We start from the raw sequence: 5,404 nt of genomic DNA, 5'->3' as shown, positions 1-5,404 counted from the left end.
ATTTCTGTGCATTAATTTTGTATCCTGCAACTTTGCTAAATTCATTGATTATCTCTAGTAGTTTTCTGGTGGCATCTTTAGGACTCTCTATGTATAGTATCATGTCATCTGCAAACAGTGCCAGTTTTACTGCTTCCTTTCCAATTTGTATTCCTTTTATTTCTTTTTCTTCTCTGGTTGCCTTGTCTAGGACATCCAAAGTTATGTTGAATAATAGTGGTGAGAGTGGACATCCTTGTCTTGTTCCTGATCTTAGAGGAAATGCTTTCCATTTTTCACCATTGAGAATGATGTTTGCTGTAGGTTTGTCGTATACGCCCTTTATGATGTTAAGTTAGGTTCCCTCTATACCCACTTTCTGGAGAGTTTTTATCATAAATGGGTGTTGAATTTTGTCAAAAACTTTTTCTGCATCTCCTGAGATGATCATATGGTTTTTCTTCTTCAATTTGTTAATATGGTGTATCGCATTGATTGATTTGCCTATATTGAAGAATGGTTGCTTCCCTGGGATAAATCCCACTGGATGATGGTGTATGATACTTTTAATGTGTTGTTGGATTCGGTTTCCTGTTGAGGATTTTTGCATCTATATTCATGAGTGATATTGGTCTGTAATTTTCTTTTTCTGTAGTATCTCTGTCTGGTTTTGGTATCAGGATGATGGTGGTCTCATAGCATGAGTTTGGGAGTGTTCCTTCCTCTACAATTTTTTGGAAGAGTTTGAGAAGGATGGGTGTTAGCTCATCTCTAAATGTTTGATAGAATTCACCTGTGAAGCCATCTGGTCCTGGACTTTTGCTTGTTGGAAGAAATTTAATCACAGTTTCAATTTCATTACTTGTGATTGGTCTGTGCATATTTTCTATTTCTTCCTGGTTCAGTCTTGGAAGGGTATAGCTTTCTAAGAATTTGTCCATTTCTTCCAGGTTGTCCATTTTGTTGGCATAGATTTGCTTGTAGTAGTCTCTTAGGATACTTTGTATTTCTGCGGTGTCTGTTGTAACTTCTCCTTTTTCATTTCTAATTTTATTGATTTGAGTCCTCTCCCTCTTTTTCTTGATGAGTCTGGCTAATGGTTTAGCAATTTGTTTATCTTCTCAAAGAACCAGCTTTTAGTTTTATTGATCTTTGCTATTGTTTTCTTTGTTTCTATGTCATTTATTTCTGCTCTGATCTTTATGATTTCTTTCCTTCTACTAACTTTGGGTTTTGTTTGTTCTTCTTTCTCTGGTTCTTTTAGGTATAAGGTTATATTGTTTATTTGAGATGTTTGTTGTTTCTTAAGGTAGGATTTTATTGCTATAAACTTCCCTCTTAGAACTGCTTTTGCTGCATCCCATAGGTTTTGGATCATCGTGTTCTCATTGTCATTTGTCTCTAGGTATTTTTTGATTTCCTCTATGATTTCTTCAGTGATCTCTTGGTTATTTAGTAACGTATTTTTTAGCTTCCATGTGTTTGTGTTTTTACATTTTTTTCTCTGCAATTGACTTCTAATCTCATAATGCTGTGGTCAGAAAAGATGCTTGATATGATTTCAATTTTCTTAAATTTACTGAGGCTTGATTTGTGACCCAGGATGTGATCTATCCTGGAGAATGTTCTGTGCTAACTTGAGAATAAAGTGTAATCTGCTGTTTTGGATAGAATGTCCTATAAATATCAATTAAATCTCTCTGGTCTATTGTGTCATTGAAAGCTTGTGTTTCCTTATTAATGTTCTGTTTGGATGATCTGTCCATTGGTGTAAGTGAGGTGTTAAAGTCCCCCAGTATTACTGTGTTACTGTTGATACCTCTTTTATAGCTGTTAGCAGTTGGCTTATGTATTGAGGTGCTCCTATGTTGGGTGCATACATATTTATAGTTGTTATACCCACTTCTTGGATTGATCCCTCGATCATTATGTAGTGTCCTTCCTTGTCTTTTGCAACATTTTTAATTTTAAAGTCTATTTTATCTGATATGAGTATTGCCACTCCAGCTTTCTTTTGATTTCCATTTGCATGGAATATCCTTTTCCAACCCCTCACTTTCAGTATATATGTGTCCCTAGATCTGAAGTGGGTCTGCTGTTGACAGCATATATGTGGGTCTTGTTTTTGTATCCATTCAGTGAGGCTGTGTCTTTCGGTTGGCGCATTTAATCCATTCACAGTTAAGGTAATTATCGATATGTATATTCCTATGAACATTTTCTTAATTGTTTTGCATTTGTTTTTGTAGATCCTTTTCTTCTCTTGTGTTTCCCACTTAGAGAAGTTCCTTTAGCATTTGTTATAGAGCTGGTTTGGTGGTGCTGAATTCTCTTAGCTTTTGCTTGTCTGTAAAGCTTTTGATTTCTCCATCAAATCTGAATGAGATCCTTGCTGGGTAGAGTAATCTTGGTTGTAGGTTCTTCCCTTTCATCACTTTAAGTATATCATTCCACTCCCTTCTGACTTGTAGAGTTTCTGCTGAGAAATCAAAATCAGCTGTTAACCTTATGGAATTTCCGTTGTATGTTATTTGTCATTTTTCCCTTGCTGCTTTCAATAATTTTTCTTTGTCTTTAATTTTTGCCAATTTGATTACTGTGTGTCTTGGCATGTTTCTCCTTGTATTTATCCTGTATGGGACTCTCTGTGCTTCCTGGACTGCGGTGGCTATTTCCTTTCCCATGTTAGGGGAGTTTTCGACTATAATCTCTTCAAATATTTTCTGGGTTGTTTTCTCTCCCTCTTCTCCTTCTGGGACCCATAAAATGTGTATATTGTTGCATTTAATGTTGTCCCGTAAGTCTCTTAGGCTGTCTTCATTTCTTTTCATTCTTTTTTCTTTATTCTGTTCCACAGCAGCGAATTCCAGTCTGTCTTCCAGGCCACTTATCCATTCTTCTGCCTCAGTTATTCTGCTACTGATTCCTTCTAGTGTATTTTTCATTTCAGTTATTGTATTGTTCATCTCTGTTTGTTTGTTCTTTAATTCTTTTAAGTCTTTGTTAAATATTTCTTGCATGTTCTCGATCTTTGCCTCCTTCTTTTTCCGAGGTCCTGGATCATCTTCACTATCATTATTCTGAATTCTTTTTCTGGAAGGTTGCCTATCTCCACTCATTTAGTTGTTTTTCTGGGGTTTTATCTTGTTTCTTCATCTGGTACATAGCCCTTTGCCTTTTCATCTTGTCTATCTTTCTGTGAATGTGGTTTTTTTGCCACAGGCTGCAGGATTGTAGTTTTTCTTGCTTCTGAAAGAAGGTATTTTCAATTCAATGCATATGGAACTTGTGCTAGTGATGGAGGGTCACCTGCAGAGGCGGGGGACAGCTGTGGCTCACTGCAGGGACAAGGGCACTGGCAGCAGAAGTTCTGGGAAGTACTTCCTTGGTGTGAACCCTCCCAGAGTCTGCCATTAGCCCCACCAAAGGGCCTGTAGTCCATAACTACTCTTTTAGAGCACTGGTTCCAGCATAGGATAGAAATACTGAGTTCACTCTGGGAAAGCTAACCTCTGTAATCTTAATGCTGAGAGACTGAACATGCAAAGAGACAATGGCCAGACAGTTGGATTCTCACTCACAACCTCTACAACAATCTGCCCAAAGTGGTCAGGACTTGGTCAATGATTGCCAGCTTTGCTATTTTTGCCCTTTCTTCCAACACAGAACCACTCAGAAAAAGATGAATATGCTCCATAATTCAATCTTATAAGATGCTCCACTTCTAGTTAGCCTGCCTCCTGTTTTCCCATACCAATAATCTCCAATTTGAGCATACTGGAAGCCCCACTTCTTTTCACTGTAAAGCATTTCCACTCCCCTGCCAGCCTTTGTGTCCAAATGTCAAGCTATGGTGGCTGACTCCCTTGCTATATTAAGCTCTGAAAAAATAGCCTTTGCTTGTTCTCATTTGGATAATCTTTGTTTATTTCCATTATATGGAATGAAGATTGCAGCCATGGAAGACCTTACATGCTTAAAAAGACACCATAGATAATAACCACTTCTCCATTCCAGTGTTTGAGTAGCATGAATGGCTCATCCATTGGTCTCTGTTTTCTTCAACCACCCCAAAGGCTGTTATAACATTCTTTATCTTTTCCTTTATCAGCACACTATTTAAATAATTCAAGGTTTTTTTGGGGGCCATTTGGCTACAGCAGTGATAACATTCAAAGATGTCTGGAACTGTAGGCAGGTGCCAAAAGAATTAGATAAATCACTCAATAGGAGTCTTATACATACAAAGACTCTATTACTTAGTTTCTTGAATAGTTATGTGTTAACTTGGATTTTGAAAAAATCCAAGACTCAGTGTTCAAGTGACTATTTCCTGAAGATTTTATTACAAATGTTTTCTCTTTAGAGTTAAGACTTTCTGTCACATCCACCAGTATATTAGCATTAATATATTGCCAGATAAACTAAAAAAGATTTCAGCAGTAACAGAAAGATGAATTGTGAATGTTTAGAAGATTGATTTGAAATCAGGTCATGTGGTTCTGAATAACAATGCAAAGACCGCCCAAAGTCTTTTAGATAGAAACTAGGTGATGGCCATGAATATTGAGAAGAAAACTTTATCAAAGTCTCCTCAATGGGTAACTTATGAGTCTGGCTTCTACTAATGGAAGACCAAAAAATTTCAATATGCCAATTCTATTATGTAAAATACAATATATATTTTAGATTTTTATTTCATTACTTATTTACTTAGTTTTTTCATATCGTTGTTGACTTCTACTTTAATTTCGTTATGATCAGAAAACAGTTTTTAAGACTTATTCTATGGCCAAGCATGTGGTCTATTTTAGTGAATATATAATAGGAACTTCAAAGAAATTGGGTATTTTCTAGTTAGCCAATATATTGTTCTAAAAATGTCACCTAAATCAAAGATTTGCTAAACTTGTTCAGATCTTTTAGACTTATTTTTTGTAATTTTATTTCATTAATTGGATGCTAAACTATTCTATTACAGATTTTTAAAAAATTATTTTGAGTGTAACTAATTATTTACATTTAGCTTTAATTCAATCAAGGTTCATACTTCTTGAGATGCTACTTTGCCAGGCAGTGTACTGAGAACATCACAGTCAGGTCCAATGGGGGATCACAGTGTTTACAAACAAGTTGATCATTGCGAATCCATCCAAGCTTGCTACCAAAACTAAGACCAAATGTCAGAGATGATTAAGCTTTACTGGCCCTCAAAAAGCATTTTGGTGGGGAGGCGGGGGAGATTAGACCTCCCAGGGGCCACGTGAATGCGCTGGGCTATGGATCTGATGTTTGGAGTTTGGTAGTCAGTCCTCTTGGCTCCTTCCTGTAAGTACCCTTCTTTCTGTTTCCCTCCCAGGTCTTGCTGTCTCTTCTTTTCCACTGTCTGTCTCTTCTGTGTCACGGTATCCCCTTCAGGAATATC

At 36.7% G+C, this 5,404-nt stretch overlaps 1 pseudogene; it reads left to right on the top strand.

Moving 5' to 3' along the window:
- The first annotated feature begins 287 nt into the window (after nucleotides 1-287).
- Nucleotides 288-4,436, top strand: LOC109547793 (eukaryotic translation initiation factor 3 subunit E pseudogene; annotated as a pseudogene).
- Nucleotides 4,437-5,404: the final 968 nt, after the last annotated feature.

The sequence above is a fragment of the Tursiops truncatus genome, chromosome 7, assembly GCF_011762595.2.
Source record: "Tursiops truncatus isolate mTurTru1 chromosome 7, mTurTru1.mat.Y, whole genome shotgun sequence".
NCBI classification, from domain to species: Eukaryota; Metazoa; Chordata; class Mammalia; order Artiodactyla; family Delphinidae; genus Tursiops; species Tursiops truncatus.
The sequence above is the reverse complement of the archived record's forward strand: the minus strand, read 5'-3'. Positions and strand labels throughout refer to the sequence as shown.